Source organism: Panthera onca, chromosome A3 (genome assembly GCF_046562875.1).
Source record: "Panthera onca isolate mPanOnc1 chromosome A3, mPanOnc1 haplotype 2, whole genome shotgun sequence".
Lineage (NCBI taxonomy): Eukaryota > Metazoa > Chordata > Mammalia > Carnivora > Felidae > Panthera > Panthera onca.
Window position 1 is genome coordinate 86,742,086 of NC_138341.1, and position 23,645 is coordinate 86,765,730.

Genomic DNA, 23,645 nt, shown 5'->3' on the forward strand with positions numbered 1-23,645 from the left:
GCATAGCCAAGCATGGAGCAGGCACTGTGAAAGAAGTCAGATTGAATGAACTGATGGCCCTGATTGATGGCCTCCCCAGATGCAGGACCTTTATAAAGTGACTTTTCAGCTCCTCTCATCAAGAGATAGAATCTATTAATCTGGATTGGCCTTGGGCCTTGTTGTGGCCAAAAGAATGCAGCAGAAATCATTTTCTAGTTCTGAGGCTGGGTTCCAAGAGGCCTTCTGTGATTTTGCTTTCTATTTCTAGAACTTCGCTTCCACCAGGAGAACCATCCTAGCTAGACTGCTGGAGGATGGTCCAATGGAGCAGAGACACATCCTCCTAGCTAAGGCAATCCTAGCCAGCCAGCTCTTATGTGCCCTTCCCACTGATTGTCCTGTGTAAACAGGCCCAGCCACCTGCAGAACTGCCCAACCAACCCTGGATTCATGAACAAAATGCATGTCTAATGTTGTACACTGCTGCGCGTTTTTAGGTTGTTTGATACGTAGCGTTACCTGGGGACGATAGATAACTGATACAAAATATGTAGGTAATGGACAAAGTACTGATCCTTAAACATTTCCCACACAATAGTGGAGACAGTAGCTCAGAGCAGAGAGGGAAGCACAGGTTCTATGGCGTTGTAGGGAAGAGGTTCCCCTTCCAGACCCTGAGGTCAGGAGAGCTTTTCTGGAAGAGCTGAGATTGGAGAATGAAGGAGACAGAAGATAAACAGTAATAGGAAGTAGGTTAATGGCAGGTGGAGGAATGCATATATAGGGTCAGGGGTAAGAGAAAGAATGTGGATGAGCTGAAAGACCTTCAGGATGGCTGGTGTTAGTTTCGGGGTGTGCGTGTGCGTGTGTGTGTGCACACACACACGCACACGCACACACACACACACACACACACAGGCGAAGGGCCAGCATTGAAGTAGAGGACCTGTCAGGCCATCTTGTGACTGGTGTCATGCTGAGGAATTTGACCTTCATTCAGAAGTCAGTGGGAAACCACTGAAGACTTTAAGCAAGGGAGTGACAGGGTTCAGTTGACCTTTCGAACCACATTTCCTGTAAAGGCTTGATTGGAAGTGCACTGCCCAAACCTGAAAGACTGATGACCAGGTTATGGCTTTAATTGGAGTAATCAATGCTGGAGGCCTGATATAAGGCTTTTCCTTGGAGATGAATAAGCTGTAGGGTAAAATTACATATGAAATATGCAAAACTTTCAAAGCATGTAAAATAACATGTAAGAATAAATAACATGTAAGAATTTTTAAAAGAGAAATTAAGAAGCTTTCTTATGGCCAAAACAAATATTATCAACCAATCTGACTCTTCTCTGAAGCAGATTGGATCTCTGGGCCAGACATATTTTGGTTAATGGTAGCACTAACACTTAACTGCATGAGTGAGATCCTTCTGGCTAGCTTCTCCTGGATGTTATCTGTGTCACTAAGTGGTGTCCGTCACATTATTTTGGCAGTTCTCTGGCTTTATGCTCCAAGGAGTTGCTGAGACAAATGTCTACCTCAAGTCCTCAGACCCTCATGAGACTTGCAAGTGTGGTTGAAAGGGTGCTTCTGTCAGCAGTGACTACTGGAATGGCTTTTCAAGGTGAAGGTTTCCAAGATACAGCCTTTGATGGCTCTGGAGAGTTGCCACTATTCCTAAATGGGAGTTGCCTTTGGTCCATGAGACAGGAATCTAAATTGCACTTGCTCTGCACAAATTGGTCATACTGTTAATATCCCAGGAGGGGTTTCACCAGGCCCAGTCAACTGCAAGAGGATGGGCTGAGTTGAGGCTCAAAGCCCAATCCATTTGAGGGGACAGATCTTCTGCAGATTTCTACAGAGGACGGGAGAAGCTCTCTCTTATTGTAAGACAGAACTGAGGTAAAAAACTGGTGGTCTAGACCAGAGGAAATGGCACCCTGGGTTGGGTTTGGCCTTGGAAGAAGGCTGGTCAAGATCCAGGTTCTAGTTCCTAGATGGTGAGAGGGGTGGGCAAGCAAGAGGAAGAGAGGAAGGAAAGAGCCACTCAGGGAAGGCAAAATCTTAGACCGGGAGAGACATGGGGAATAAGACACATTGAAGATGGAAACCCATGCATAGGGAGGGGTGTGAAGATTCATTAAGGGAATACAAACTTTCAGGGCCCAGTCATCAGAATTATTGCTAGACCAGCTTCAATCCCTCTGATTCCTGCTGGAACTGGATCTGTAGGTGAGTAGTTTGTCCTAAGGGTATAGCACCGAAATGAAAATAATTGCTGAGTACACCTACCTGACCACCTATTTTCCTCTCCTTCTTTAATATCAGAACACTAGATTTTAGTGTAGCACCTGGTGAGCCTATGTAAGCCCAACCTATCCGCACCTCCTTGCATCTGAATGTGGCCATGTACTTAATTTCTGGTCACCAAAATGTAAGAGAATGAAATGCGCATTTTCTCAGAAGTGATCTTTAAGAAGAATGAGCATGTCATTCTTTTCTGCTTTCTCCTTCCTGCAGACTAGAAGGTGGGCATGATGGCTGGAGCATAAGCAGCCATCCCGGCTTATGAAGTGTCATCATATAAGAGTGTCTAACAGTTTTGTCTTCCTCTCTCCAGATCTCGCTTATGAGTGAGGGTAATAAATGTGTATCTTATAAGAGCCCCTTGAGTGTCTGCATGCAAGTCCATTATATTGTAGCAAACCCAATCCTGCCTGAATTGCTGAGTGTATAATTCTTTTTTTTTTTTACTTCCAGACTGAGGAAATATTTCCTTTTCAATGATCCATTCTAATCAGTGAAGCGTTTATATGGGTTTGGGGAATGGCAGTAGGAGCTGTTACATAGATGCATCCTTTATTATCCGGTCCTATTTCAGCACTAACTTTTTCTGAAGAGATGGTTTTGGAACAATGGAAGAATTATTTTAAACCCTGCTTTCTGTACTCAGTTCTCTGATCGTAACTTTAATGTCTAACACAAAAACTGTTTGGAGAAACTGAACCAATACAGTTGGCACACATTAACCAGGATGCACACACTCCTTAGTGACATCGAGGAGGTACACTTCCCTCCAGCTGCAATGTCCAACAGTTTCTGAGAAGATTCAAATAAAAGATCACTGAATTTAAGAATAGAGGCTTTTAAATTATGGAAAGAGCCTAAATGTCCATCAACTGATGAATGGATAAAGAAATTGTGGTTTATATACATAATGGAGTGCTACGTGGCAATGAGAAAGAATGAAATATGGCCCTTTGTAGCAACATGGATGGAACTGGAGAGTGTTATGCTAAGTGAAATAAGCCATACAGAGAAAGACAGATACCATATGTTTTCACTCTTATGTGGATCCTGAGAAATTTAACAGAAACCCATGGGGGAGGGAAGGAAAAAAAAAAAAGAGGTTAGAGTGGGAGAGAGCCAAAGCATAAGAGACTCTTAAAAACTGAGAACAGGGGCACCTGGGTGGCTCAGTCGGTTGACCGTCCGACTTCAGCTCAGGTCATGATCCCACGGTTTGTGGGTTCTAGCCCCGCATCAGGCTCTGTGCTGACCGCTTGCTCAGAGCCTGGAGCCTGCTTCAGATTCTGTGTCTCCTTCTCTCTCTGCCCCTCCCCGGCTCACACTTTGTCTCACTCTGTTTCTCAAAAATAAATAAATGTTAAAAAAAGAATTAAAAAAAAACTGAGAACAAACTGAGGGTTGATGGGGGGTGGGAGGGAGGGGAGGGTGGGTAATGGGTATTGAGGAGGGCACCTTTCGGGATGAGCACTGGGTGTTGTATGGAAACCAATTTGACAGTAAACTTCATATATTGAAAAAAAAAAAAAAGAATGGAGGCTTTTGTTTTCAACCCAGCAAAAACCAAAGATTCATTTTAACCTCTGTGAGATATAAATCTGAAAGAAAATATCAAAGTTCCTGCCCAAATGCCCCACCATTATGGGCTAAATGCAAACCACAGTACTGTCATAATTTTTCTATTTATTCTCATGTGGGGTAGGGAGGATGGGGGGCAGAGACCCCATGTTTAGGGTGACGGATGCTTTCATGGTTGTTTCCCTCTACATCCTGAAACATGGGGTCTTCTGGTATAGTTTGCACATCCTGTGACCCAAAGGTGCCTCAGTGTGAACCACAAGAAGATCTGGCTAAAATCCCAGCCCCACCACTGGGTATTTGCATGACTTCCAGGGTGTTGGTGAATGTTATGGAGCCTCCACTTCCTCATCCATAGAACTGGAGAACAGTCTGCTTCATAGAATTGTTTAGAGGGTGACTTGAGATAATCAAGTGAAAAACATGTATTCGTGGCCTCTCCACCCTTTCCTGTCTTATAAATGTGTTGTGGGCTAAAGCCCATTCTGAGGGAAAACAATTTTTTTTTTCTTTTTATGAAACTTCTCATTTGAGTGTAACACGGGCTAAGGGAGAGGGGGCAAGAGGTTGAGCTAGTTCTTTTGAAGCTAAGTTTGGGCATAGAATCTTAACCATTCAATTGAATCTCTGAATCGTAGATTCAGGTCCTCCACCTCTGCATAATGACAGTGCCCCCCCACCCCCCATAAGGCTGTTCCATGTGCCTGAAGGCTGGCCTGGCTTGGAGCTCCTACCAATCTCCTATCATGTGGCTTTCTTATTTCCAAAGTATTTATCTTGGTACCCACTGTGTAGCAAGTGAATATTCAGCAGATGTGAGCCCACTCGCGTCATCTGGAAATAGTCTGAGCAGAATCCGCATGTTACACCCTGTCTGGGGGCGGCTCCGCTTCTCGATTTTCAGTGCGACTTTCCAGTTCTGCTGTGTGAGAGCTCTGGCTCCATTTATAGCAACCCTATTGAATTTGCTTCTATGCATACAAGCAGGGAAAATGGAAAAGTTTAATCACATAGATTGTACTGGAAACTGGTGTTCCTGAAGGCTGCTAAGTTAATGTATGTTAGCAAGTCATTTACACTAAATCTTCATGGTTCATATTGATACTGGACCAAGTAGTGCCTGAAAAAGCCATGGTTTTATGTCGCATGTCCCCAGGCCTTCCAGTAGGCCTACCGTTGTGCTTTTTGGCAGGAAGGAAAACACAGGTGTTCATGCACACCCAGGCACACACAAATATTTGAGGTCTTCATGCACTTTTAGAGTGGGGGTGTTGGTAAACCCAACCGATTGGCAAAATCTCCCTTTTCTTCCTTTACAGAGTAGTTGGCAGTTGAATATAAACGAAGCTTGTTGAAATGGAAAATCTCTGTGCATAATTAGACTAAATGAAACATGAGCCTATTCTCAATGTGTTTCTTTTATTTTGGGAAACTTCAATGTCTAAAAAGAAAAATGCAAAAAAGGAAGCAGGAAATATGGAGGAAATAAACAGATTTAAAGAGAAATGTTAAATAACCATGTTTTGGAGATGCAAGGACCAGTTTAGGTTTGCACGTAACACATTTGAGCTTTCTGTTATGGAGAGAGCAATTTCATCACGCGCAGGGCTGCGGGTTCTAAAAATCTTACACAAACCCCAGAATATTGAATACATTCCCACCCTCTTTCCTAACTTTTATGAAAACATTACCTTCTTTTGGCAGAGATTTTACTAAAAAAGGAATTGTCCTAGACCTCAAGTATTATGAAATTGATGGCTATTGTGAGATTTCTGAAAAATTCACTGAAGCTAGTAAGGCATTTGAAGCCATTTTCAATAACCTGAAAGATTTTATTCTTTTTTAATTAAAACTTTTAAAAATGTTTATTTATTTTGAGAGAGAGAGCAAGTGAAGGAGGAGCAGAGAGAGAGGGAGAGAGAGAATCCCAAGCATGTTCTGCATGGTCAGTACAGAGCCTGACATGGGGCTTGATCCTACAGACTGTGACAACATGACCTGAGCCGATATCAAGAATCAGACATTTAACAGACTGAGCTACCCTGGCATCCCTGGAAGATTTTAAAATCAAACTTCACACATGAATTAAAAAATAGTATTAAAAATATAGTATGAATAAATGAACACTTGTGTAATAAATGTACCCACAGGAAACTATTTCTTCAGTCATTTGCTTTTATATTTTCTAACTTGTCTCGTGTCTCACATACTTATATATCATGTAAATATAAATATGTAGCCTTGAAATGATTTTTAGCACCGCTTTGAGGAAGAAAAACAATTTATTCTAGGAGAAGTGTAATACATTCTGGCTTATTGAAAATGGTTGCCTCTGAACCTTCTTTTGGAGAGTACAGGCTGGGCTTAAAAAACTGTTTTTGTGAATCATTTACATTTTAGATTAAATGAAGTATTAACTTATCACATATAAAATTCCACATAGGGGCACCTTGGTGGCTCAGTTGGTTGAGCCTCTGACTCTTGATTTAGGCTCAGGTCATAATTCCAGGGTTGTGGGATTGAGCCCTGTATTGGGGTCCATGCTGAGCATAGAGTCTGCTTAAGATTGCCTCACTCTCCCTCTGCCCCTCCCCTGCTCTTTCTCTCAAAATAATAAATAAATACATAAATACATAAATAAATAAAATGAAATAAAATAAATTCCATGTAAATGAATAAACATATTTAATGAACATGGAAATACTCACCATGTATTGGAACGTTAGGTTCTCAGCTTCAGGATAATGACATTGGGGGTGGGTCTCTCTTTGTCGTGGGGGCTTCCCCATGAAATTTAAGATTTTGAGCAGCATGGATGACCTCTATCATTTAGATGCCATAACACTACCACCACCAGTGTGACAACCGAGAAAATATCTCCAGATATGGCCATACGTCCCTAAGGTACAAAATTGCATCTGATTAATAACCACTGGGGATATTTTCTCTTGAATCATAAATTATTATTGACTTGTTTTTTTTAATATTTATTTTTGAGAGAGACACACACAGAGTATGAACAGGGGAGGGGCAGAAAGAGAGAGAGACACAGAATCCGAAGCAGGCTCCAGGCTCTGAGCTGTCAGCACAGTGCCCGAAGTGGGGCTCAAACTCACAGTGAGATCATGACCTGAGCAGAAGTCAGATGCTCAAATAACTGAGCCACCCAGGTGTCCCAATGACTTATTGATCAGATGTTCAGTTGCAGGAAGTGGTCTTTCCCATTGTTATTTAGCCAACCTATGCTGGCATGCTTTACCAAGTACCAAGCCCATGGACTTCACCAATCTGTGGTTCAAGCTGCAAGTGGTATAGACATTCCTCTTATTCTTAACATACTGAAGAGAGTTAATAATTATTCTTCTTCTTAATTGTTCATTCACCTCACAAAGATACATAAGGCACTGCTCACAGGCTATGCATTGTTGTAGGGTCTGGAGATACCTCAGTAAACCACCAGGCTGAAGTCCTTGCTTTTATGGACTTTATATTCTAGAGGCTAAGGAGAATGGAGAAGAGATGAGGGAGAAAAAAAAATAAGTTAATTATATAATGCATTACGATATGATAAATGATATTGAAAAAGGAAGGGAGATAGGGTAAGAAGGATTTAGAAATTCAGGAAGGTGCATGTTGTCAATTAAACCGGGGGGGGGGTCAAAGTGCACTTCACTGAACAGGTCAAGTTTGAGTGTATACTTCAAGGGGGGGAGGGCATGAGTGAGGCTGTTGTCCTGTGCACCAGGCCTGAGGTGGAGGTAAATCGGGTGTTCAGGTGCAGTAAGCAGGCCAGCCTGGCTGGAGAAGTATGTACAATGGCAGCATCATAGGAAGTTAAGTCGGGGTATAGCCAGTGGCCTGGCCATATGGACTCTTGTAGTCATCATGAGGACTTTGACTTTTCTCTAAGAGGAACAGGGACCCATGGGATGGCTAGAGCAGGAGCATGACATAAGCTTGTTTATGTTTTAATAGGCTTCCTGCCGTCAAGTAGAGCATAGGCTGTAGGAGGCAAGGGCATGAGCTGACAGTCCAGCCAGGACCCTATGACAGTGATTTTGACCCCTGGAGGTAGTGGCCTGGCCTGGGTAGAATCAGAAGAGGTAGCAGGGTGGGAGAGAAAGAAAGCAGCCAGAGAGACAGGAAGGCTACTGAAACCTAGCTCTTCCCCAGGGCACGGGAGAGATGCCAGAACACACGTTAGCAAATAGATTTCATGTGTCTTTGTGGAAACCTGGAAGTCAGCATCCTCTCATGCAAGTATTCTGTGTACAATGTGATTTAGAAGTGCTGGCCGCCTTCTGGGAAGCAGGAAGGTGAGGAACGGAACAGGCTCTGAAATCAATGGCTCTTCAACGCCATGCCTGATCCATCATCTCCACTTTTGCCTCCCATTCATTCATTCGTTCATTCAGCAAGTACGTACTGACCTTGCTGGCTGTAAACCCAAGGTTCCCAGAGGGTCCACCAGGAGAGTGCCTTGTTCAAGGACCTGAAAGGAATGGAAGTGTCTAGGTCTTGGGTAAAAGGCCTGGAATCTTCCCCTCCCTCCCACTCTGCTTCCTACTGGTGGCAGCACGTTCATGGAAAGTTGCCACATCTTAATGTAAAGCTGATGTCTGCCTGATCCGTGCCTTGGTGGATCTGCAGCTGAAAATGAAATAGTGTCTATCTGGAATCACAAGGTCCCTTAGCCTTTCCAGCAGAAACCCTGCTTCCACTGAGTGCACCTCCACCAAGAACTTGGTCAACAAGACTCCAGCCAGGAGTCACTGGCCATGTGGAATTGCAATATCCTGATTACATGCAATCATTCTAGTTGGAAAATAAGCAGAGTTGTAAATGGTACATTAAAAAAGGCATTTGCTATTAACATCAGCTGGGTTTTTTTGTTTGTTTGTTTGTTTTACCACATTTGTTTAAAAAAAGGAATGCTCCAGCTGATGCACCTTGTGAGAATCATCTGAAATACTGGAAAATATGGCTAAAAATAAGAACTCTTTTTTTTCTGTTCACGTATCTGTGGCCAATGTGACTATGGCCTCTTGATCCCACTCTTCTGCACAATAAGTGGGTTTTCTAGAAACCACTGCTCAATTTTTTTTTCTAATTGGCAGAGGTTTTATTTCCTAGTGTGCAAAAATAGCACTCTTGCTTTATTATAACTCAGAGGGAAAAAAGGCACAATATGGTGAATTCTGCAGCTACTGTAACAGGAAATGCTTGTTTTTATTGAATTGAGTTTGTCAGTCTGGTCTCAGTCTGCCCACAGTCACATTCACACACTCAGCGTTGTATCATAATCAATGCTGCTTAAGAGATGCAATGCTTTTTGTACCTTTTGAGTATCAACTGTTTCTATTAAGTCCTGAATAAAAGATAAAAGGACACACAACTTGCTTTACCAAGGCTTTATCTCATGGGAAAGCAAAACACACTTGAAGAATAAGACTTTTGCTCAGTCAGCCAGGCAAAAGGCATCATGGCCTTGGATTCTGAAATGCCTGGTCAAGTTCAAGTTCTAGTGACATTACCCCTCTACTTGGCCTTTTAGATCTAGTGCCTGAATGTTCACCCACCCATCTTTGTCCCCTTAATCTTTTTTTTTAATTTTTTTTAACATTTATTTATTTTTGAGACAGAGAGAGACAGAGCATGAACGGAGGAGGGGCAGAGAGAGAGGGAGACACAGAATGGGAAGCAGGCTCCAGGCTCTGAGCCATCAGCCCAGAGTCCGACGCGGGGCTCGAACTCACGGACCGCGAGACCGTGACCTGAGCTGAAGGCGGACGCTTAACCGACTGAGCCACCCAGGCGCCCCTGTCCCCTTAATATTAACGGCACCTTGGCAAATTGCTCCTTCATTGTCTCTTTAACCACTCATGTGAGGGTTCACCAGTTTTCTGCCAGCACCGTGGGCTGGGATACCTGCGGTATAGGTATAACTATAGTTAGGATTAAGTAAATGGAGGCATGTAAGTTGTTAAGCACTCTACCGGGTTTGCAGGACTTCTCCACACTTAGTAAGGGCTTAGTAAAAGCTAGTTCCTTCCTGATAATAAAAAAAAATAGCAAATACAACAAAAAAGACAGAACCAGTTTCGAAATATTAATGTTTTCGGTTAAGATCTTTGTGTTGGTCTTTAGATGTGCATAAAAGAGCATTACAAGATTAAGTGGTGAAAGCGTTTCTTCGTGATGCCATGTAAAACTGTTTGAAGAAACCATCAAAGAGCACTCAAAATTCAGACAACAACTAAACCTTTGCACTCTTTTCCCACCTGCTCATGTTGGCTTTGGCCTAAGGGTAACCGTTGGTATTGTAGTAAAAACAACATGAATTTGAAAATCTATTTTCTGGTTCTTCCTTGAGACTTACTAGGACTTCATGAAATGATCTCAAAGTCCCTTGAGAGTTCTAACATGATATGAATTGGACACAATTTTCAAAAATTACCCTAAAGTCAGCATGGTCTGGAGTAGTTGCATGTGGTAGGTTTCATTTTGGAGCTTGTAGGATTTCAACTAGACGTTGAAGCATGGGTACAATGTGCAAAAAAACCAGGATAGAGCAAAGAAACAAGAGAAGGACCTTATCAGAGTTTGATATCAAAATTATGTTGACCTCATAAAACAAGTTGGAAACTATTTCCTCATTTTTGTATTCTAGGAGAGTTTACATATGATTTGTGTTATATTTGCATTAAATAATTATTAATATTAATATTAATTATTATTAATTATAATTAATTATAAATATATAAATATATATAAATAAATAAATATATAAATATAAATATATAGATATAATTATAATTAATTATAATAATATTAATCATTATTAATATTAATTATTGTTTAATATTAATAATATTACTTATTAATTATACTTTAATAAATATTAATTAATTATTAATATTAAATTAATAAAATTAATTTAATTTCATTAAATATTGTTGGCATAAAACAGTTTATTGCATATTCTTATGACTTTTGATTATTTTTGAGATGTGTAGTGATGTCTCCTTCTTCCTCAGTGCTGGAAGCTTTTTGAAGCTTTGCTTTTTTTTTTTTCCTTGACTTGTTTCATCAGGGATTTATTCTTATTAGCCTTCTCAGGGAAATAACTTTAAGCTTTGTTTATTCTGTTTATTGTATGTTTATTATTTTATCAATTTATTTTCATATCTACAATTTTATTCCTTCTGCTTTTGTAATGTATTTTTAATTGTGAATTTTTTTAACATGTTTGAAATGGATACTTATTTATTTTCAGCATTTATTTTTTAATACTTGTTTGAAAGTTATAATTTCCATCTGAGAATGGTTTGGATGCATCGTACGTATTAATATATTTTATTTGAATTATTAATTAGTTCAGAATATTTACTATATTTTGTTATTTATTTTTTGAACTATAGGTTACTTAGAAATTTATTATTTTCCAAACATATGTGATTTCCCAATATATGAGATAAAATGATTTTTCATTTTGTTGTTCATCTTTAACCTGTACTGAAGTCAGTTATATACTTTACTATTTCCACCTTTCATATATCTGAGATATTTACATATCTGTAAATTGTCAATATCTGTTTTCTGTGGGTGCTTAAAAAGTGTTGGAATAAACAACTGTAGTATTCTGTAAATGTCAATTAGGCCAAGTTTATCAATCTTGAAGTTCAAATTCTGTATATAATTTTGCAAAATCTCTTAGTGACTTTTTTAGGTCTGCTTTTGTTCTATACACATTACTGAGACATTACTGAGTGCTTGTATATTTATCTATTTATCTTTTTATATTTGTTAATTTTTGGTTTTATATATTTGAGGCTATGTTATTGGATGCATAAAAATTTAGAATTGTTTTATCTTCTTATTAATAAAACTTTTATCATTGTGAAATACATGTGTTTAACTATTACACATTTTGCCTAAAAACCTGGCATTCTTATATCTACCTACATTCTTTTAGGCAGTATATCCTACCAGCCTTTTATACTCAATGTTTGCACAACTTCATATATATGTATCTATATATATGTGTATGTGTGTGGAGATATATATATATATATATATATATATATATATATATATATCTCCACATGAAATATTATTCAGGCATAAAAAAGGTGAAGTCTTGCCATTTGTGACAATATGGATGGACCCAGAAGGTATTATGCTAAGTGAAATAGGTCAGAAGAAAAAGACAAATACCATATAATTTCACTTACATATGGAATCTAAAAAACAAAACAAAAGAACAAACAAGTAAAAAAAAGAAATAGATTCATAAGTACAGAGAAAAACTTGTGGTGCCAGATGAGAGAATTAGGTGAAGAGGACTAGGAGGTACAAACTTGCAGTCATAAAATAAAAAAGTCACGGGGATGAAAAGTACAGCATGGGGAATATACTCAATAATGCTGTAATCACTTTGCATGGTGACAGGTGGTAACTACACTTACATGGTGAGCCCTGCATAATATATAAGACTGTAGAATCACTATGTTGCACACCTGAAACTAATATTACATTGTATGTCAACTATGCTCGAATAAAAAAAAATCTTCTGATAATTTTTTCTTTGAATTGCAACAGTTAATCTATTTTCAATTAATGCCATGTGACATGTCAGTTTCCCATTTTGCTATTTGTTTTTCATTTGTCCTGTTAGTTTTACATTTCTCTTTTTCTTTGTCTTTGCTTATTCATGCTTTGGTACTTAAGTCAATTTATTATTATTATTATTATTAATATTATTATTATTCTTTTAGTTGTTATTCAAGATAATAGAATGCATCCTTGAATTATGAAATCTAATGCAACCGTGTACTCTTACCTTTCTTGAAAAAGTAATTTAGAAGTCTTTAATTTTGTGTATATTGGTATGAGGCTTTATGCTATACTTGCAGTCTATTTTAATTCCATATCTGTTCTAAGCCCTCCATATATTATTATTATAGATAATTAGTATTCTAAGATGTATACTCACAAGTTTATCTCTTTGAAGATTTTACTTATGTCTCTATCAATGAGTAAGGTGTAGCAGTTTTACTATAGCTTAAAAAAAGTGATATCTTCAAAGATCTCTAATTTGTTATTCTTTTTATTGTTTTTCTAATTTTATTATTATCTGAGCTTTTTACATTAGACCTAAAGGATAATTGCAAGAAGACTACAAATAATCTCCATATAGTCTGTAAGATTCCTCAAATATTTACATTTTATCACATTTGCTTTATTCTGCTCTCTTTGTCTCTCTCTCCTTCCCACTCATGACACATACACAAATAATCTATAAAAATTCTTTTGACAGTCAGTTTATTATTGGCATATTGCCCATTTTTCTCTGAATATATCAGTGTGACTTTCAAGCAAAGACATTCTCTTACAAATGGAAGTACAATTACTAAAAACTAGAAAAATGGCATTGATGCGATCCTATTATCTACTCTCAAAATTATTTAAACTTCACCAAGTATCCTAGTAACGTGCTTTATGGTGAAGAAAGTTCTCGACCACATGTTCCACCTGACCATCATGTCTCCTCATCTTCTTAAATCTCTTTTGATGTGGACAAGTTATTCCATTTCTGGTACATTTCATGCCACTATCTTAAAGAAGAGGGCAGTTATTTGGAGTATTTTCAGTTTAGGTCTGTTGGCTGTTTCCTCATGATTCAATCCACGTTTTGCCTTTTAGGTTAGAATACCACAGAGGGGATGCTGTATCATTTACTCGACATCATGTCAGGAGATTCAGAATACCAATTTGCCCTCTTCTAGAGATAGTAATCTCAATCTCTTGACTATCATGGTGTCTGAAATGTCCCCACTGTGAAGTTACTATTCTCCCCTTGGCAACTAGAAAGTACCTTGGATGAGATTAACTAGGACTGTAAATATCTGCTTACCCCTCAGAACCAGACAGAGCATTGTCTTCTCCACAGAAATAGTAAAAAGCCAGAGGCAGTGAAATAGTCTTTCCTGCTGAAAGAAATGGCTGCCAACCTAGAATTCTTTAAAGGGAAAATACCCCTGAGGAATGAAAATGGAATTATCTCCTTTTATTTATTTATTTTAATTTTTAATTTTTATTTTTAACTGAAGCATAGTTCACTGAAAACTCATTTTAAGGAAAAAAAAAATCATCATTCACCTGAGATGCTCATGAAAAGAAAAACAATGCTTAATTAACTCTGGTCTACATGTTTAGAGAATCCCAAGTATCACCATCTCTCTGCAGCTTTTATTTCCTTACATTGACACACTGGCCAGCCTGGTTTGCAACACATTGTCCCACCCCAGTGTCTGGAACTTGCATGTTGCCTAACTTCAGGGTGACATCTTGGGTTTTGGGTGCCTTGGAATCCTTGACCTAATGGCCTGCTCATTCCTTGTTTTCCATCCCTGGCTTGTCTTGGTCTTCCCAGTGGTGTCTTCTTGCCCTGAGTCAGTAATCCACAGCTGTTACGCTGAGGCACAACAATTTGTAATTTGAAATTTGATATTCAGATCTTTATAAGTAAGCAGAGAATCTCAGAGTACTTTTTATCTCCAGACTCTGCTAACAAATGAACTGTTACATGCATAACTTTGGTCTTCAGACCTCATTTCCAAAAAGCTGTCCCAATCTTTCTGTAATAAATGTGTTATTGCTGGAGGATCCAGATGGTTGCTGATTTAATTCAATTGCTAAGCAAGGGAGGAAAAAAAAACCTAATCTACTCCTATCTGAAACAAAGAAATCTCAATTTAGGAAACAGGTTTACCCCACTTAAAATATTGCAAACATTTTGACGGGTTGAATGAGATCCGTGCATCTTGAAATCACCTAAGAGGAGCAGTTTTGCAGGGCATATGGCTAATGTGGTGCATTAGAAGCCTCTCGGTTCCTCTTGGCAGTAATTTCATACCTACTAACGTGGTACTTGAGGACAACTTTCATGCGTGGTAGAGGCCATTAGCCTGGGTCTGGATCCAGGAGGCCTGGAGGCAGGTGCTGAATACTTCTGTGACGACCTCTGTAGCCAAGGGATGGTTCCTACAACCCCTTCCTGATTCTAAAATGCTGTGGCTTTAATATTCTTACCATTCAATTAATAATGCACCAGCATCTCATTCATATAGTTTACCCCAAATTTTTATAAATGTAGCAATTTCCTTTTTGAAATGAGGAAGGGAAGCACAGCTACTTCATCAGTGCCTTGATTATTAAAATAACTTGCTCTCTCTTGCACACACACACACACACACACACACACACACACCAATGCTTTACAAGCGAGAGGCGTATATGTTGGGAGCAAAAAATGACAATCTTTAAGCCAAAATGTAATATCATTTCTGTTCATTATTTGCCATGAAAACTCATTCCTCCGAATTTGGAGTCGTGAGAGATATTAAAAATGTCAAGTGAGGAATGACAGTATAAAATGCAGATTGATTTAGGTTTTCAAAATTGATTAGCAATTTGGGGCCAGGAGAGCAATTTGTGTGGTGTTTTCACTCTACCAGTTGCTAAAATTGATTAGCGCTTTTTGAGGAAGGTATAGCAAATTGCTATGCTAATCAAGGTACATTAAATCATGAAGCGCCTTGATTACCAGTGAGCAGTGCTGCCACAAAACCGGTTTGGAAATAGACTTCATCACAGCAGCAGGTAAACTGACTACTTCCCATTCTTTCCTTTTGATTTTGGGGGTTTAGGGTGGCAAAAAATCATCCATGCTCTTCACCTTTATGATTTCTTAGTCTTCCAGAAAAAATAAGCTGTCATTTAAGAAGGCACAAGGATCTGTACTACTTTGCATTGCAAAAAAATCAATATCTGCATTTTACCATTTTGGTATTAAATTGTTTTCATTGGGTAAATGGTCTTACCTGTGACCTTGTCTGCCTGGGGCAGCAATATAATTTGTAGGTTACAGTTTGGAACACCGAGGGTACAGCTTCCCCATCAGACTGGAATGTCGGCATGTCAAAAATGCTCACGATCTTTTGCTGTCAGGATCTGGACAAGATTTTGTGTTGGAAAGAGTGCTTTCTTCCTCATGTCTATATGTTGTCTTTTGCTTTATTTTAATGTCCTTAGGACATTTTGAGTAGTTAAGGTAATATTACAAGAAAATATCCAATTTAAATCAATTCCATACAACCAAGCAATTATAACAGTGTTGGATCTAGTTCTGTCAATAATTCCAATCAAGTTAATAATAATAATAATAATAATAATAATAATAATAAAACTAGCATGTTTAGGTTTGAGTTTATCTTAGGCCCCTCATATTTTTCCAAATGTTGTAAGACAGGCTGTGTAAGAATAAATAATTTATTACGTGTGAGGCTTCTCATGTCTTATTTCCCTTTCTTCCCTTGTATTCCTCGAAGAATTTGGGTTCATTAAGAGTCGGGAGGGATTAGAAATTTGTACTATCAATGAACTCTTCACATCCAACTGATTTGCCACCAACTTTCAGAACTAGTGACTGAGTCCAACCTCTTTATTTAACAGAAAGAAAAGAAAAGAAAAGAAAAGAAAAGAAAAGAAAAGAAAAGAAAAAAGCTAATGTTCAAAGCAGTAAATTACATTGCATAAGGAAACTTGATGGTGGTAGATCATTATGGAAAACCTCAGATACAGAGGAAAAAAAATCTCAGAAGACCTCATGGAGAAAGTAGCATTTAGAGGTAGGCTTTGGACGTTGAATCGAGTCTCATGCTGTATGTGTGAATTTAGGAATAATTGTAGTGAGACAAAGAACACTCACAGCCCAGAGCACAGCTGATGGAGGGTGCAAGAGGACTTAGTGACTCAGTGGATAACAGTCAGGGGATGGGGACTTCCTGGTAGACCTTCAGCAGCCAAGAGTCAGAAGGACACACAGGGGGGTGTTCAGTGGAAGGTGACGCTGGAAAGGGAACCCAGAAAGCCTTAAAGAGCACAGGAAGAAGGTCATGTTTTAAACCTTTGCCAGAGGTGTTAGGGTTTACACCGGGACCTAAGAGTATGAAATAAAATGATTTGTTTTGGTTAACAATGTTTCAGATCTTGGGAAACAGATGGAGAAGTTAGTTTTGGCTCAAGATGTTCTGGTAATACCCTGATGGACATTAGCACTGGGTCAAATTACACTGTTTTATGAGAGGATTACTTGAGACTGCATGAAGTGTTTTTACTCACCTGCCAACAACAGCACCAGGCTAGAAGTGGTCAGGATCGGACATGAGGAAATAAAGCATGTGATCTGGAAGGGGGAAATTTCTGACCATTGTCTATACATATTTAACTGTCTGCCTGCCACCAAAAAGATTCAGATAAGGGGAACATTCAGGGGCGCCTGGGTGACTCAGTTGGTTAAGCGTCTAACACTTGATCTCGGCTCAGGTCATGATATTATGGTTTGTGAGTTTGAGCCCCATGTCAGGCTGTGTGCTGACAGTGTGGAGCCTGCTTGGGATTCTCTCTCTCCCTCTCTGTCTGTCCCTCCCCCACCCGTGCTTGTTCTCTCTCTCTCTCTCAAAATAAATAAATAAATTTTAAAAAAGGAGAACATTTGTTTCAACATGTGAGGGTCTCTTTAGGCTTTAAAATTCTGTGAACTTAACTGTTTACTTATTTGTGTAACATTGAAAATTCATAGGGTTTCAAAATATAGGCTGGATTTTTTATTTTAAATCATGCTATAGGCATGTCTATGGTTTGCTTACAAAGCTGAAGAAGAGATTTTGTATTACTCAATGCTTTCTCTGGGAATATTTCCATCACAGAATAGAGCACCGTTGTTAGGGTCAGGTGGTCTGGGATCACGTTCTTGCCCTGGCACTCATGCAGTACGGTGAGTAAGTCATTCTGAGCCCATTTCCTCCTTTATTAGATACAGACAATAATATCTCTATTCCTGTCGCTGGCTTCTTGGATCATGATGTTAGGTAAAAATACATCATAAACCACTGCTTCTGTTAAAATGATTATTAACTGGGGGTGCCTGGGGGGCTCATTTGGCTGAGTATCTGGCTCTGGATTTTGGCTCAGGTCATAATCTCACAGTTCCTGAGATCGAGCCTCACATCAGCCTCTGCACTGACAGCATGGAGACTGCTTGGGATTCTCTTTCTCCCTTTCTCTTCCCCTCCCCCACTCATACATGCTCACTCTCTCTGTCTCTCTCTCCCTCTCTCAAAATAAATAAACTTAAAAAATGACTACTAATTGGTTGAATATTTCCAACTCAGCTTTAAAAAGTCATGAGAACAGTTATGGGGCAGATGTAATAGACCAACAAATGAATATCAAAAAGTTATTTGTAACTTGCTTAGAACACACAGCTGTTGGGGAGTTCCATGATAGCACAATCAGAAGATACTGAGTCAGAGTCTCCATCCACAGCAGAGAAGAAGTGGAATTCCCATGGCTCTTGGACCCATGGCTGGCATTATATCTCCTAGTGAGGCATCAACATACCTCTTCCTGTTGCAAGGTAATTAAGTACACAGATGAAGCCCCAGAGAAAGTAACTCTGAATGCAGAAGCTCCACTTCCTTGGTTTGTTTTCCTTCTATATCACCATGTCCTCTTGGCACAAATTTTAGCCCACCATCACCCATGTCAAATTTCAGTATAATCTGCATCATACATCCTGAATTTGCTATTGAAAAAATGTGTGTTAAAGGTATGGTTTTTCCACCATTCATTTTCCACCAATCATTCCATAATTGGGAAAATCATTGAACCTGTCTATACTTGATTTCTTTAACTGTAAAATGATAAAAAATAGTGTCTACTTTCCATACTTCAAATAATAATTAGAAGGATAAAATCATAATATATGTAAATGTACATTGTAGAGAATAAAACTCCATAGATGTGTGATCCTATTGTAAAAGTTATCTTGTAGAATTTCTATCTGGCTGTTTCAGATATTGTGCTAGGTTATCTGGGTTATAGTTTATAATGTCCCTAGGTATATGAACTTTCAGTGGGCATCACTCAAGTGCGCATCACTTTTTAAGCAGAAAAAGAAAGGAGAAACTTCTTTATGTATTTTATTTTATTTAAAGTTCATTTATTTATTTTGAGAGAGAGAAAGAGAGAGAATGTGCAGGGGAAGGGCAGTGAGAGAAAATCCAAAGCAGGCACCATGCTGTCAACCGTTAAGCTTGATGCAGGGCTTAATCCCATGAACCTGTGAGATCATGACCTGAGCAGAGACCAAGAGTCCAGTGCTCAAGTGACTGAGCCACCCAGGTGCCCCTCTCTATGTACTCTAAATGGACGGAATTTAAGGTGTGGAATTGGTCACAGGTACTGGAAGTGCTGAGGTGCCAGAAAGAGGATGGAACTGCCACCAGAAGTTGGCAACAGCCGAACATTGCTATGACCTAATGCTGGAAGGACAAAGGCAAAGATGGAATCACTAGAATATAAGAGCTTTCATCACCCAGCAGAAGCTAAAGCCATGGTGAACTACCACACCTTTATTTGGCCAAACCTCCTGGACACTGGTAGAGCAATGAAAATTTGCTATTGGGAAGTGTTTATTGAAAGTATGAGTTAGCGGCACCTGGGTGGCTCAGCTGGTTTATTGACTCTTGATTACAGCTCAGGTCATGATCCCAGGGTCATGAGATCGAGTCTCACGTCGGGCTCTATGCTGAGTGTGGAGCCTGCTTAGGATGCTTTCTCTCTCTCCCTCTGCACTTCTCTCCCACTCACCCTGTCTCTCTCTCTAAAATAAAAACAAGTAAAAATTTTTAAAAAGTATGAGTCAGCATTTTTGTGATATGATCAAAAGAGGAAAAGGGAAAGAGATGTTTCTAAGTAAAATCAGGCTAAAATTTGGACCAAACAAGGTTCAAAAGGTAGGCTTGCCACCTGGGCCTTACAGATTTTACACAATGAGGTTTTTGCTGTGAAATATGCCCTCTGTTAATCGATTTCTTCCTTTCTGGTGAAGATGAAATGTAAAAGAAGGAAATGATGATGAGGATGGCAGTGATCAATTACTGAGCTCATTAATACCTTCAGGTATGGTTGTCACCTCTTCACGTGCCAGTAACACCTTGCTCAGTGACATGGGTATTGAAACACATCTCCCTAATTTCCATATCTTTGGTTTGAAAAATACAGTTTTATATATTTGAAAATCTCTTAGTTTTATGTATTTAATATAACCCCTCATTTCCACAGTTACTTTGTAGAAAATACAAGACTTTACTAATCTTGTGTTCAGAAAATATTAATAAATTTTTGCCATTACAAACGGCAAAGTCCCCTTGGTATTTGACCTGGACTGTGAGATGGCCATAGTCATAAAACATATAAGCCATACAACCTATAGATTATCTAGCCCTGGTGTCTTTCACTGCACACTCTAGAATACAGTAGAATGCTCTTAAGACACTCTAACTGTCCAACCATGCAAACTGCTCTTCAGTGTAGTCCCGTGAGACATTGGGAAACATTATGCAAATAAAGCACACTTCATTGAATTTTACTGAGCCCCATCCTTGTTTTCCTCTTCTTTATGGCTACTATGCAATGACCCTGAATAATCAGAATGTGACAATTTATTTTGATCAGTTCACTCTTCCAGGAGGAAAATACCTGCCACATAGTAGTAACCAAGTTGGCCAAAATAGGAGTGTGACAGGTAAGGTTTTTTTCTTTTCTGAAATTTCACCCAGTGTGTGTTCCATGTCAGACCTGAGCTTCATTTGCAGGTCACCTCTGTTTGTCCCCTTGGGAATTATTTTATAAACTCCCATGCTCAACTACAAGTAGGTCAAGTCTTCACCAGCAGCAGCTTCCTGTCTTTATTCTGATGAGTTTAACAAAGGCCAAATCTGTGGCCTTTCTGAAAAAAGACACCTCCAACTTTGGCTGACTCAATCATAATAAGTAAGATAAATTAAAAATTGATTATTTGCATATAAAATAATATTTTTTGCTTAGTAAGGAAGCTCCTTGAGCATTCTTTAGTTCTTTTAAATGTTGATGGTTTACCCTATACTAGGTACTCTTCTAGGTTATGGGAACGCAGTAGTGAAGCAAACTGACAAAGCCTATGTTTTCTTAAAGTTTATATTCTAGTGGACAAAACCACAGTGATGAAGAAAACACACACGTATTGGGTTTCCAAGTCATGAAAAGTGCTCAGAGAAAAGGAGAGCAGGGGTAAGGACTGGGAAGGGACAGGATATGGGGAGCTGTAGCAGTTGTGACCTTTAAGCAAGGTAATGAATGGAGTCAGATAGCAACAGTCAGGTGAAGAACCAAGGCAATTGACAGGCCCGCAGGTAAGAGAGGGCCAATACTGGTCCCACATGCAGGTCTATAGAGCACTAAAGGAGGGCCAGGGCACCTGGACCACATCTTAGAAGGCACTGCCCAATGAAGATCAACATAGGGTGAAATCAGTTAATTACTGGAAAATAATTAAAACAGATTTTGATACATTGGAGAATAAAAATTGAAAACCAAGAGACCTTAGGACTCTAGTTGCCTATTTATACATGGAAAGGGCAAGATTGATGTAGTGAAATAATTTGTCAGTAAATATTTACTGAATATTCAATATAGAAACTTTCACTTGGGAACAAAAGGTGTAGTTCAAAGTCATTCTGCACAAGTGATGACTATTACCATCTGTTGGTGGTGAACAAAGTTGATGCTTATTTTTTGCATATATATGTATATACAAATATATATTGCATATATTTGTATATATATGTATATACATATACATATATGTATATGTATATGTATATGTATATGTATATGTATATGTATATGTATACATACAATGAAACTTCTCTCTACCTATAATTGTTTCATTCATTCATTCAGTGGAAGTTCATAGTTTATAGGTGAAAGGCTCCTAACCAGGAGGCTGGAGTTTAAGTGACATCCTGGAGGTGACTGCCATCACAAAAATACAAACCAAACAACATAACGACATGGTAGGTCCAGGTCCTACTGCCCCGTGAAGCATCTATAAACTAGCAGCAGAGACTACCTATGGTTTTATTTTTGAAAGGAGAAGCAGCCTGTACAATTAAAGAGTCAGTGGGAAACTTTCCTGCTGGGGACCATAGCCCCTGGTCTTTAGCTCATGGATTACCATCGAAATGATGAAATAAGCTGCTGTTTTGGTTATGTTGGCTGCTCTTTTGTATGTAATTTCCAACAAAAAAGATATCACTAGTGGTTTCTCATGACCTCCAGGAGGACTCTGAGCACGGAATCACACACAAGTTCCCATGCTTCCTTCCCCATCCTGCAGCTCCTGTCCCCTCACCTGAGTTTCTCCTGACATTGTACTTTCCTCAACACTCCCAACTGCAGGAAGTGGCTGTCCCTGTTTCTCACGTGGCGTGAGAGAGGGTGCACTTGATGAGGCTCAGCACACCTCTCTGTCCTGACCATTCACCTTCGATGGAATCACTGTCTTTAGGAGGATGCTCTCGGTTGAAAGGCAGGATAACATAGGATTCAGGATCAAGGTCAGACTACCTTCTCCAAAATCCTTAACCGCATATCTCAGGCTAGAGTGTTATTGCCACCTCCGAGTTGGATATATTTATCGGCTGAGATTCATCTGGCAATTGATCACACTGAGGGTGATGTGCCCAGCTTTCCCAGGCAAGCCACATCTGCCCCAGGAAGCACCATGTGTCCAAATGCCCCACTGCTCCAGCAGTTACAGACAGTGAAACCAGAATTCAGGCTTCATCCCTCCACACTCCCTTTTTCTCATCAGCCACGCCCACTCTCCATAGTCCATCATCCAAGATGGTTAGTCTCTAATAAGATTCCAATCAGCTAGGATCCGGTAAGATAATTTCCCTGAGGACAAGCTCTGTGAAACAGAGCTGAGTGCTCTGGGTAGGTTTCGGAAAAATTACTTTTCCCTTCCTACATCCGGAAGCAGGAGAGGGTTTTCTCCTGATTTTCAGATCTTCACCCTTCAAAACGTTGGGGCTCCTGGAGGTAAAATTCTCAACATCCAGCAACACCCCCTCCTCAGATTGGGCCCCCCAGGGTTTTAATCTGCCAGGCCGACCGGAGCTGAGTCTCAGCAATTAGTCACTCACCCCTGAAGGCACCAGCGACTTTTTGTTCCCAGTGGGTTGTGACTCTGTGTCCATCTTCAGTTTGGGGTGACGCTTTGCCCTGTGACATTAATTCTCTGATGAATCTAAGAAGAATTCTTTTCAATTTCCTCAGCATTTTTCTTGGGAGGATGGGAATAATGATTTCCAAGGTTTTAAGGAGGACTGGAAACCATAAGTCCTTGACTTGCCTCTTTCTATAAATGTCTCTAGAGGTTTTTTCATGTCAGTTTCTATAGGTATCCCTTCTCAACTTCAGCTGCATGTTCTAATCATCTAGGGAGTTTTTAAAAAGGCTGATGCCTGAGTCCCACCCAGAGAGTCTGATGTAAATGGGCTTGGCTTGGGTATGGCTTAGGCAGGGGGTACTCAAAAGCTCTGGTTTGATACTGATGTACAAGATGAGTTGAGAAACTCTACTATAGAATGACTTAACTCGGGGCGCCTGGGTAGCTCAGTCAGTTGAGCATCTAACTCTTGATTTCAGCTCAGGTCATGTCTCATGGACGTGAGATTGAGCCATGCTTCAAGCTCTGTGCTGACAGTGTGGAGCCTGTTTAGGATTCTCTCTCTTCCCTCTCCCTCTGCCCCTCCTCCACTCATGTGAGTACATACTCTCTCTCTCTCTCTCTCTCTCTCTCAAAATTAAATAAATAAACAT

General features: G+C 39.5%; 1 long non-coding RNA gene across 1 annotated transcript; it reads left to right on the forward strand.

The window, feature by feature from the left end:
* Positions 1-18,264: 18,264 nt before the first annotated feature.
* On the forward strand, positions 18,265-19,404 carry LOC132687854 (uncharacterized). The gene is made up of 2 exons (XR_009614291.2): positions 18,265-18,351; positions 19,176-19,404. It is a non-coding gene; the product is annotated as an uncharacterized LOC132687854 (long non-coding RNA).
* Positions 19,405-23,645: the final 4,241 nt, after the last annotated feature.